This window comes from Sorex fumeus, unplaced genomic scaffold (genome assembly GCF_029834395.1).
Source record: "Sorex fumeus unplaced genomic scaffold, SorFum_2.1 ptg000008l, whole genome shotgun sequence".
Classification (NCBI taxonomy): Eukaryota; Metazoa; Chordata; class Mammalia; order Eulipotyphla; family Soricidae; genus Sorex; species Sorex fumeus.
Window position 1 is genome coordinate 27,137,406 of NW_026606065.1, and position 13,189 is coordinate 27,150,594.

At 42.7% G+C, this 13,189-nt stretch overlaps 1 non-coding gene across 1 annotated transcript; it reads left to right on the forward strand.

The window, feature by feature from the left end:
• Window positions 1-1,734: 1,734 nt before the first annotated feature.
• LOC130019429 (U6 spliceosomal RNA) lies at window positions 1,735-1,842 on the forward strand. Its single transcript, XR_008791759.1, has one exon. It is a non-coding gene; the product is annotated as a U6 spliceosomal RNA (small nuclear RNA).
• The last annotated feature ends 11,347 nt before the right edge of the window (window positions 1,843-13,189 follow it).

The window sequence follows — 13,189 nt, forward strand, 5'->3', positions numbered from 1 at the left end:
AGTGTGAGCATGGGGGCCAGGGAGAGAATATAGTGAGTGAGCAGGGTGCTCGCCTTGCACGAGGGGGCCCCAGATCAATCCCCAGCATCACATATGGTCCCAAACACTATCAGGAGGAATTCGAGTGCAGAGCCAGGAGAAAGCCCTGATCAATTGCTTGGTGTGGGCCAAAAATCATCCACAAAGAAAGCATCAGGTGTGTGTGTGTGTGTGTGTGTGTGTGTGTGTGTGTGTGTGTGTGTCTGAAAGAGAAAGAGGGGAGGGGAGAGGAAGATGGGAGGGATAACTAGAATCTCTAATTTCCAGGGTTGCAGAGAGTGATCCATCTTCATTGTCTCTTCAAGACACTAGTGCTACCTTAGGTCTCTCCTCTTCTTTTAAATTATGATAACAGCATTTATCCAAAATATGCCAAAGACTGACACATAATATTTCATTTGTGATTAATTCATAGGAAAATGATGAGATCTCTTTCAGACAGTTAATGGAGGTTCTATCATCATTTCCTGTCTCAAAATTCTTCTCAGTTTTCTATAGAGTGCCTTTCCTTTCTTCTTTCCCTTTTTTATATAATATAATAATAATTGCAAAGTTATTCATGACTGAGGTTCAGGTATACAATGTTCCAACACCAATCCCTTCACCAGTGTCCACTTGCCTCCACCATTGTTCCTCCCACCTCACCCAGAGCCTGCCTCTATGGCAGGCACTTTTTTTCCCTATAGGCACCGTGGTTGATAGTATTGATATGGTATCATGTATATAACTTCACCTCTTTCCAGCACCCTCCTCCAGAGTGACCACTTCCCTCCACCATTGTCATAATGATCCTTCCCTGACCTGCCCCAGTGATGAGTTTTCTACTGAAGATCAGTTCTCATGTTCTTTATTTCTATTGTCTTTGGGCTTTAGTTATTCCCCTAATACGTTTGTTTATATCCTCCAAAAGAGGGAAAAAAGCAGGCTAAATTTTATTGGGAAAAAAGCTTATTTAGAATTTTTATTGGGGGAAAAAAACATTTCTTTTCAATAATATAGGTTAGTTTTCATGTCCTTGCATATCACCATCTCTTGACCTAGGTGTTTGATGTTTTGGTGCAATAGTAAAATAAAGTAAAGGCCCTCCCGTTGATCATCGATTTGTTCGAGCGGGCCCAGTAACATCTCCATTGGAGACTTTGTTGTTACTGTGTCTGGCATATCCAATACTCTCGGTAGCTTGCCGGGCTCTCCGAGAGGGGCGGAGGAATCGAACTCGGGTCGGCCATGTTGGCTGCATGCAAGGCAAATGCCCTACCCGCTGTGCAATAAGCATTGCAAATTATGTAATGCTTAATGACTTAAAAGAAAGATCCATTATCTCACAAGTTCTGCATAAGGAATTTAGAAGTGACTTAGTTCGGTGATTCTGGCTCAGGGTCTTTGCTAGGTTGCTGTCAAGATTTAATACTGTCAATGTCATAGTAAACATTTAGGCTCCAAGTCAGATAACACATTTTTTTCTTTGAGGGCTTCTGTCATCTGAAGGCTTGACTAGAGCTAGAAGATCTGATTTCAAGATGGCACGCTCAGGTGACCATTGTAGGATGCCTGGGCTTCTTGCCAACTCTTGACAGGATTCCATATTTCTTCACCACGTGGTTCTCTTCGTAGAGTTGTGGAAGTGTCCTCATAGTAGGGCCATCTTCAGATATGAGTGCTACAGGATAGAGCACAATAAGAAGAGCCTGTACCGTGCTCGCTTCGGCAGCACATATACTAAAAATTGGAACGATACAGAGAAGATTAGCATGGCCCCTGCGCAAGGATGACACGCAAATTCGTGAAGCGTTCCATATTTTTGAGCCTTCCCTCTAAGATCAGGGACGAGACAGGGATGCCCGCTCTCTCCACTGCTGTTCAATATAGTACTGGAAGTACTTGCAATAGCGATTAGGCAGGAAAAAGATATTAAGGGCATTCAGGTAGGAAAGGAAGAAATCAAGCTCTCACTATTCGCAGATGATATGATACTCTACTTAGAGAACCCAATAACTTCCACCAAAAAACTCTTAGAAACAATAGACTCGTATAGTAAAGTTGCAGGTTATAAAATCAATACCCAAAAGTCCATGGCTTTCCTATACGCAAACAGTGAGAGAGAAGAAAGCAACATGAAAAAAACAATCCCATTCACAATTGTGCCCCAGAAAATCAAGTACCTAGGAATCAGCTTAACTAAGGAAGTAAAGGACCTGTACAAAGAAAACTACAAAACGCTACTTCAGGAAATAAAAGAGGACATGAGGAAATGGAAAGATATCCCCTGCTCATGGGTCGGGAGACTTAACATTGTCAAAATGGCAATACTACCGAAAGCATTGTATAAATTCAATGCAATCCCTATAAGGATACCCATGACATTCTTCAAAGAAATGGAGCAAACACTCTTGAAATTTATATGGAACAATAAGCCCCCACGAATAGCTAAAGCAATTCTTGGGAAAAAGAAAATGGGAGGAATCAACCTCCCGAACTTCAAACTGTACTACAAAGCAGTAATAATTAAAACAGCATGGTACTGGAACAAAGGCAGAACTGCAGACCGATGGAACAGGGTTGAATACACTGACATCTCTCCTCAATCATATGCTCATCTAATCTTTGATAAAGGTGCAAGTAATGTGAAGTGGAGTAAGGAAAGCCTCTTTAATAAATTGTGTTGGCATCACTGGATGGCTACATGCAAAAAAATAGGCTCAGAACTCTGCCTAACACCATGTACAAAAGTAAGATCAAAATGGATTAAAGACCTCAACATCAGACCAGAAACCATAAGGTACATTGAAGATAAAGTTGGCAAAACCCTCCATGACATTGAAGCTAATGGTATCTTCAAAGATGCCACGCCACTGGCCGAGCAAGTGAAAACAGAGATAGATAAATGGGACTATCTTAAACTAAGAAGCTTCTGCACCTCCAAAGAAACAGTGACCAAAATACAAAGACAGTCTACAGAATGGGAAAGGATATTCACCGAATACACATCTGACAAGGGGTTGATATCCAGGATATACAAAATACTGGTTAAACTCCACAAGAAGAAAACATCCAACCCCATCCAAAAATGGGGCAATGAAATGAACAGAAACTTTCTCAAAGAAGAAATCCGAATGGCAAAAAAGCACATGAGAAAATGCTCTACATCATTAATCATCAGGGAGATGCAGATCAAAACCACAATGAGATACCATCTCACACCTCAGAGACTGGCCCAAATTCAAAAGAACAAAAGCAACCGATGCTGGCGTGGATGTGGCGAGAAAGGGACACTCCTTCACTGTTGGTGGGAATGTCCACTGGTTCAGCCCTTCTGGAAAACAGTATGGACGATTCTCAAAAAATTAGAAATTGAGCTCCCATTTGACCCAGCAATACCACTCCTGGGAATATATCCCAGAGAGGCAAAAATGTATAGTCGAAGTGACATCTGCACTTGTTTGTTCATTGCAGCCCTCTTTACAATAGCCAGAAACTGGAAGAAACCTGAATGCCCAAGAACAGATGACTGGTTAAAGAAACTTTGGTACATCTACACAATGGAGTACTATGTAGCTCTTAGAAAAGATGAAGTCATGAAATTTACATACAAGTGGTACAATATGGAAAGTATCATGCTAAGCGAAATGAGTCAGAAAGAGAGGGATAGACATAGAAAGATTGCATTCATCTGGGGGATATAAAGTAACAAAGTATGAGATTAATACCCAAGAATAGCTGAGATCAGCACCAGGAGGATTACTCCATAACTTAGAGGCCAGCCGGGTATCCTAGAGGAAAGGGCTATTCAGATAGAGAAGGGAGCACCAAATAAAGGGTGTTTGGAGGATCCTCCCAGGAGGGGAGATGCATGTCGAAAGTAGACTATGGACTGAACATGTTTGCCACTCAATGCTTCTTTTGCAGACCACAACACCCAAAAGGAGAGAGAGAACACAGGGGATTGCCCTGCCACAGAGACGGGGGGATGGGGGGATGGGGGTGGGAGGGATATTATCCATGGTGGTGGAAAATGGGCACTGGTGGAGGGATGGGTATCTGATCATTGTATAATTGAAACCAAAGCACAAAAAATTGTAAATCTACAACTTTAAAAAAAATAAAATAAAATAAAGGGAAAAAAAAAAAAAAGAAGAGCCTGTACCTTCTATGATGCAGTGTTTGAAGTGACAGACCATCATTTTCTCCTCTTGTCTAAATATGGCCCATACAGATGGGCAGCAGAATGATGTTCTACCTTTTAAAGAGGAAAATATAAGAATTATAAAAGGTAAAAGGTAAAGGCCCTCCCGTTGATCGTCGATTTGCTCGAGCGGGCCCAGTAACGTCTCCATTGGAGACTTTGTTGTTACTGTGTCTGGCATATCCAATACTCTCGGTAGCTTGCCGGGCTCTCCGAGAGGGGCGGAGGAATCGAACTCGGGTCGGCCAAGTTGGCCGCTTGTAAGGCGAACGCCCTACCCGCTGTGCTATAGACAGATTTTAAAATCACCATATCTGCTTTTCCTGGTAACTGAAAACATATATTTATAAGACAGATTTACAGGAACAAAGTCAACAGGCCAAAACTAATCATACTAATGATTCTTTAAGAGAATAAAACTAATGATCACTACCAACTGCTTGTCTAATCAGATTATATGATCAAAAGCAATTTACTTGTGTTTTCAGCTATATGTACTATGCCAAAGAAGGCACTCTGAAATTGTTATCACCTGATTTATCTGCCCTTTATGTCCTCAGATCTATGTCTGCATATTATTATCTCTATCCCTAAAATTGATCAATATTGACTGCATCTTTTACCAATATTGATTGACTCTATAACAGATGTTAACAAACGTTCTCACCTGTCAGGGGTCATGATATTATTAGTCATTGATCATAAGATTATTAGAAAATCCTATTAAACCTATAAAAATAACTCATGCTATAGTAATTTACACAGTAGATCTTCAATAAAGGTTTATGTCCAAATATATCTTTAAAAAAGCTCACCAGCAATCAGCCAATAGTTCTACTTCACTAATGCATGAGTCATTGCCATTATAAACATTTAGGTTCCAATTCAGAATACACAAATTTTTTCTTTGTTCATAATTGGGTGATATTTTTCACCTGACATTTTATTGTTATATCGTTATATCACTGATGTTTTTCACCTGACATTGTATTGTTATGTTTTATATTAAAATAAATTTGAAAAACAATAACAGGGCACCTGAGAATTTATGCCTAACTTCCTCTTTTCATTTCCTAACTTCCTTTATTTATTCCTTTGCCTTTGTCCTTAGTTAAACAGAAATGATTGCCTACTAACACTGTAGTTGTGATGAGATTAATCTATCTACTGAGATAGTGACTAACGTGACTAACGCCATAAATTTTTCTACTTCAAAATATACCCCTTCAACTATTAAAATCTTGATCTCTTTGATTAAAATAAACTTGATCTGCTGATTATAGCTAGAATATTGGAAATTTTACCGTCGTTTTATAATTTTCACTATTTTTATTACTTAAAAACTAGTTATTTTATATAGAATCAAGATGAACTTTTTAAGGTAACTACTGAAAAAGGATATTGCCTCTTGTTAAGTTCGTAGGTATAGACAGATCTAAATTATATGTGCTAACAAGTAACAACATGATTGAAACTAATGATACAACAACACTATGCTATTTTCTAAAAACCTTTCCTTTTCTCTACCACATCTACCAAACTGAAATAATAAGAGCTAGGGTGAATGCTTTGCTGGCAGGGAATCATGATTATTTTCCCAGAACCACATTATTCCCCAAGCATCAGCACTAGAGGACTCCAAGTAACTTTGGTAGGGGGGTCACCCTGGAGAGCCCTGAGCACTCAGCATTCCTGAGCCTGAGTAGTACCACATCTTTGGGTTTTCACATTCAACCACCAGCCTGATTGGTTGAAAATGGCAGCAAGAGAGGCTCTTAGGTCTCCTATGCACCATTTGGGAGCCCCCAAATAAAATTTTGTTAAACAAAATTAATTTAACTTAATTTCCTTCTGTCTTTACTATCCCTGAAGTACTAACAAGCAGAAGAGAATCCAAATCAGTCAACTACAAGATAAAAAGGGAATAGTGTACTCAAAAAAGAATATTCATAGAAAAAATAAGAATGAACTGTACTTATAAAAATAGAGAAGAAGAAAAAATAAGTGGAGAAATTACAAATTAAATCCCATTAAATCAAGAAATAGTATTTTTCACTAGACTCAACTATCAAATTCAGTCTCAAGCATGCGAGTTATACAGAAAAACTTCAAAACCCGGGACTGAAGAGATAGCACAGCGGGTAGGGCGTTTGCCTTGCACGCGGCCAACCCAGGTTCGATTCCCAGCATCCCATATGGTCCCTTGAGCACCGCCAGGAGTAACTCCTGAGCACAAAGCCAGGAGTAACCCCTGTGCATCGCCAGGTGTGACCCAAAAAGAAAAAAAAAATTTCAAAACCCCAGGCCATGGAGAGAGGGGGTAATAGCATAACTTGTTCTGTATAGATTGGTGAGAAATCAAACCCTTTCCTCTCTATCAAGCACACTTAATATATATAAACCTTGCCTTTGAGTCATATATTGTATTTATGAGAAGTAGGATGGCATACCAAATATGCCAACAACAGTAGCTAAAATAGGTCTCATTTCCCTACCCCTGAAGGAGTCTCCAGCTGAGTTGGGAAGAATAAGAGGCTTCCTACTAAGCAGACAGCACGCAAGTCGAGGGGAAGGTGCCCCGCAAGAAGTTGGCCACCAAGGTGGCCTACAAGAGCGTACCAGCCCCAGGCAGCATGAAGAAGCCGCACCACTACCAGCCCAACATTGTGGCACTACGTGAGATCCGCCAGCTGCTGTTTCAGCAGCTGGTGCAGGAGATCCTGCAGGACTTCAAGACCGGCCTGCACTCCCAGAGCCCGGCCCTCCTGGCACTGCATCAGGCATGTGAGGCCACCCGGGGGGGGGGCTCTTTGAGGACACCAACCTCTGCACATTCCCCACCAAGTGTGCAACCATTATGCCCAAAAACATCCAGCTGGCATGCCACTTCTGCGGATGGAGAGAGAGCATATACTTTACGATGCAAAAATCTCAGGACTGGGACAAATGGAGACACTACTGATGCCCGCTCGAGTAAATCGATGATTAATGGAATGACAGTGACAGTGACAATGACAGGATGTCATTTAGCACTATCTCCTGTGCTTCGCCTCCACAGATCCCTAGGAAATGGCACCCACTCCCAAAGAATGGCAGCAATGAAAAGGCAGACAGTGTGGGACTGGAGAGAGACTCAAAAGGAATGTGGAGTAGGACTCTGAACTTAATCTGCAAAGACGCACTAAAAATCCACTTACCTATGGAGTTGTGTCCTCTAAAATGGAACTGCTGGCCGAAAGCACATGCATAGATCAGAGAGGCAGTGATGTTGTCTCCAGGAAGCCCACCTACAGGGCATGGCCAAATCACAGGCTCTGAACTCCCTAAAGGAGCAAAGGGTTAAGGTCTCAGTACTACCATCCCAACCCTTGTTGGTACCTTCACACCCACATTGGTTTGAAAAATCAACAGGAGCATACGTTCAGGAGAGCCAAGGGACTCTGGCATGGCAGTTTCTATCTTCGTTGTCTATGCACCAACATCTCATTATGATGAAAGAGAAATCGAGAAGTTCTACATGGAGCTGGAGAAGTTCTATAAAGAAGACCACACCTTCTACAAGATCATTGTGGGTGATTTTAATGCCAAGATAGGACCGAGAAGATCAGCTGAAGAAATTCACATTAGGACCCATGGCTTAGAATGGAACGAACAGGGTGAGAGACTGTCTGAGTTCAACATGTCGACCAAGACCATTCATGGTAACTCACAGTTCCAGAAGGCAGAATCTAAACGTTGGACATGAGACTCTCCCAGTGGACGATTCCACAACGAAATAGATCACACCATATTCAATCGATGGTTTTGCTTGACCGATGTCGCTGTTGTCCCAAAATTCCAACCGGGATCGGACCACCATCTCCTTCGTGCAAAATTCTACTTCACAGAGTGGGGAGAAAGGCTGCAAAGTTTAACAAGAGAACTCCCAGAAAGACCACCAACTGGGAGCTCTTAGGCACTATTGCGGCAACATGGGAAGATGCCATTGTTGACAACATTGACGAGGAATACGATCGACTGGTTCAGCACCTCCATGATTGTGCGAGGAATGCCAAGAGAGAGATAGCCACAAAAAAACGCCTGTCTTCGAAAACTCTTGAGCTTATTCGCCAACGTGGTTTGGCACATGCCTCAGGCAACCGCAAGATAACGTCCGAGCTCGCAAAGCAGTGCAGAGATGCGATCAAGGAAGACCTCAAAGAGAGAAGAGCAGAAGTGCTGGTAGATGCGGCAGAAGCCGGGAAAAAGTATTCGTAACGCCGGCCTGTCCTTCGCCAACTACGAGACCAAGATGACTGCCCTCCGATGTCCTGATGGATCCATCACATCCTCCAGAATGGCAATGGAGAAGATTATCCATGACTTCTACTCAAATATCTTCGATAGCCATGTCCACTTGCCAACATATCAAATTCCACAGGATGGATATGTCGTTCCCAACGTTCTCCCTTTCGAAATCCGACACGCCATTTCGTCAGTAAAGAAACGAACAGCACCCGGCCCAGACAAGGTCAGACCTGAACACCTGAAGAACCTGCCGTCAGAACTCATCAATACACTGGCTCGGCTCTTCACACACTGCCTGTCTGAATGCAAGGTTCCGTCCCAATGGAAAACCAGCAGGACCGTACTACTGTTCAAGAAGGGACACATCCATGACATTGGCAACTATCGCCTGATCTGCCTATTGTCTGTCATCTACAAGTTGTTCACTCGAGTCATCCTAAATAGGATTGGCAGAACACTAGATGAAAGACAACCATGCAAGCAAGCTGGGTTCCGCAAAGGATTCAGCACCATCGACCATATCCACACAATAACCAAGCTCATTGTGGTTTCTCGGGAGTTCAAGATGCCACCCTGTTTAACATTCATTGATTTAAAGAAGGCCTTTGATTCTGTTGAGACGGAAGCAGTCATTGAAGCCCTAGCCAATCAGGGCATTCAAGCCCAATATATCAAGATCCTCCGTGAGCTGTTTTGCGGATTCACTACCAGGATCTCGCCATTCTACAAAGAAGTAATCATTGATGTCAAGAGAGGGGTTCGGCAGGGTGATACCATTTCACCAAAACTCTTCAGTGCCACCCTCGAGAACATCATGCGACGACTGGAATGGGAAGGAATGGGAGTGAAGATAGATGGTCGGCAACTACACCACCTCTGCTTTGCTGATGACATTGTTTTAATAACACCAAACATCAGCCAAGCGGCACAAATGCTGGCTGACTTTGACCGTGAGTGTGGAAAGGTAGGACTACAGCTGAATCTTACGAAGACAATGTTTATGAGAAACAGCCTCATTCCTGATGCCCCATTCGCTCTCAACAAAACTACCATCTCCAAATGCAACAGCTATGTGTACCCGGGTCGAGAAGTCAACATGACAAATGACCTGGCACCCGAGCTGCGCAGGAGGAAGAGAGCGGCTTGGAACGCCTTCAAGAACGTCGAAGAAATAGCTATGAGGACGAAGAACCTCCGGCTCTGGGCACATCTCTTTGATTCCACTGTTCTTCCTGCATTAACATATGCCTCAGAGACCTTGGCCCTACGTAAACAGGATGAGAATGCTATTCGGGTCTCCCAAAGAGGAATTGAAAGAGCTATGCTTGGAATATCACATTTTACTCAAATGAGAGAAAGAATCCGGAGTTCCAACATCCGTTGACGATCAAGAATCAGGGATGGTGTCTCGTTTGCCAAGGTGTCAAAAATCAGATGGGCTGGTCACGTAATGAGATTTAAAGACGACCGCTGGACTAGAGCTGTTACCGACTGGATCCCACGGGATGTCAAAAAGACCGCGTGGCCGCCCACCTACCAGATGGTCAGACTTCTTCATCAAGATCATGAATGATCGGCTTGAGTCTCTTCATGTTCCCAGAGTGAACAGATGCCATTGGGCTACACTGGCACACGACAGGGATGAATGGAGACGTTACTGGCGCCCGCTCGAGCAAATCGACGACTAACGGGAAGCTAAGTGATTAAGTGATTAAGTGATCGTTGATGAAGCTGGGGATGATGGAAGGGTTGCTTCCCTACTGAATTGCTAATTCATGGCGGAAGCAGACTGTGGCCACTGGTTGCAAATACTCAAAACTAAAACAACTTGGGCCTGAGAGAGGGGACTAGTAGATATATAAAGATCTTTTCATTCCCCAATAGTCCAATACATGTTCTTTCCAGTGCACCTGGGACGTTCTCCAAGATAGACCACGTGCTGGGCCACACACATATCTCCATAACATCAAGAAGACAAAAATTGTATTAACTATCTTTTCAAACCATGATGCACTTAAAATAGAAGTTAACTACACACAGAAATGAAGAATCAAATAAAACACCTGGAAATTGAACAGCTCACTGCTGAATAGCCAGTGGATTAGAGTGGAAATCAAAGAAGAAATCATAAGATTCCTGGAGACAAATGAGAATGAAGACATGGGCCACCAGAACTTTTGGGACACCACAAAAGCAGTTTTAAGAGGAAAGTTTATAGCTCTGCCAGTGTTCATCAGGAAGAAAGAAAGGGCCCACATCAATAACTTGACTTCACAGTTCAAACCCTAGAAAATGACCAACAAAAGGAACCCAAGTCAGGCAGGAGGAAGGAAATAGTAAAGCTTAGAGAAGAAATTAATAAGCTGGAGTCCCAAAAGGTAATCCAAAAGATCAACAAAACCAAAAGCTGGTACTTTAAAAAAATAAATCAGATCGATAAATCAAGGTCCAGAGAGATGTACAGCATGTAGGACATTTTCCCTGCATGTGACCAACCCCTGGTCAATCCCCAGTGCCTCATATGGTTCCCTGAGTCCCCAGGAGTGATCCCTGAGTAAGTCAGGAGTAAGCCCTGAGTACTGTCTTTGGTGGCCCAAAACTCAAAATAAATACAAAACTAAAGCCACAGAAGAGAGACATCCCCTGTATGTTTACCAATATGAAATCCTGTTGCTTGAGGGCTTGTACCCCCTGTGATTCTTATAGTACACTATGCTTGGTATACTGCTACAGTATACCACACATAGTACAATGAGGCACAAGTTCCGGATACAGGAAGTCCTGCCAAGCCAGAAGGACTTGTGGTCAGTCGACTGCGACAGTAAAACCTCTGACAAACAGTTGCCCCCAGGGCATGAGAGGGCCTCTAGGTCCTTATATTCAAATCAGTATTTACAATATGTAAACAACCAACTTCTAGAAGTAGCCTATGGGGCCAGAGAGATAGTACTGGGATAAAGGATAAGGCAGAGATTTTAAAAGTATATAGGCATGAAGGAACGCTATTCAGCCAGGCAAAAGAATGAAATCTTGCCATCTGTTAAGGTGGCTGAGCCAATTTAGAAGATTGTGAAATATGAAAGAAAGAGAAAGACAAAAATAAAGGATCTCATTCACATGTGCAAGATAAACAAAGCAAATGAGTGAAAACCACAAGCCAGAAACAAAATCTAAGATACAGAGAACAGATGGGTGGTTTCCAGAGAGCTTATTATTTTGGAAGGGATTGGTAGGTGTGCATGTAGGTGAACTGGGTCATAGGAGTTCGGAGTTGGGGAAGGAATGAAACTCGACGTTGGGACAGTGATGTAGAGTAAGTGGGTATTGTGTGATCCTGAATTCTGCAGTTTAGTGATTTATATCATATCTGAAAACACTGTTACCTCAATGAAAATCAATTTAAGACAAAGAAGGAAATACACCTGAGAAAAGGCAAAGAACAGAAGGCAGCAATAATCCATGGCAAGAGTCAGAAATGAGCCCAACATTGAAACTGGTATGAAGGTCAGAGGGAGAAAAAGGGCACTGTGAGCTCTGCATCCCAGGAAACTGCCTGATGATTCAGCCTCCTCGCCACTACCTGACCCCTCCCTCTTAACCTCACTTGCATCTGCAAATACAGATGAGGGCAAAGCAAAAGAGTGCACTTCACAAGGACTGGAGTGATTGTACAATGGCTAGGACACTTGCCTTGCACGTGACAGACCTGGGTTGAAACCGGCACCCCCTATGGTCCCCTGAGCCCTACCAGGAGTGATCCTTGGGCACAGAGGCAGGAGTAAGCCCTGAGCACTGCCAGTTGTGGCTCCCAAATAAACAAAACAAAGCAAAAAAAGGAATTTCTGCAGGAGACATAGAACTACGGTCACGCTGGCAGTTTGGGGGAGACATTTATGGGCAGCTATTACAGAAGCAGGAGCAATTCTATAAAGTCAGTGTGAAACAAACGTACATTCAGTCAACATGTCACCCCAGAACCCGGGTTATGGGCTATACCATCCAAACTCTCATAGAGACCTTTGCCCTGATCACTCCTGGCCCTTGGTTCAAAGTATCAATCTGGCTTATCTGCAAGGGAATCTAACACTTCCTCCCCACCAACCAGGAAGACACTTCCCTAATTGCCTCTCTCTGAACAGCAAGGATCACCTTCTGCTCCAGAAGGAACATTTTCTCCCAGACCAGCCCAAAGTTCCTGAAGCACAGTGATTAAGGCGGCAGAGTTTATTCTGCTTCCATTTCTTTAACGAGCGCTTTGTCCTTCCAGAGCCGACTCAGATGGATGCATCGGGTCCTTATGCTTGATGTCACTGAGATCTTGAATGTCCTTCCAAACAAATGCCCAAACACCGAAAGACCATTCATTGTAGAGATAAATGCATTTGTTCCCCCTGCCGTGCTACAGGCAAAGCCTAGCTGTTTGGGGAGGGGAAGGGGAAGAGGAAGAAGTATCTTTATATCATTATATTCTATATATAATTTCAAAGTAATAAGGTCAACAAAGAAACAGTCAAGCAAATTTATACCAAAGACCCCTACACCAAAATTAACCTATTCATGAAAACCGCTATATTTATAACATGTTTTGGAGACCAAACATTAATCTTGCAAGTACCCTTTCTAAATAGTCATTTATTTATGCTAATATGATCTTGATGAGATCTATGTATAAGTTCTATT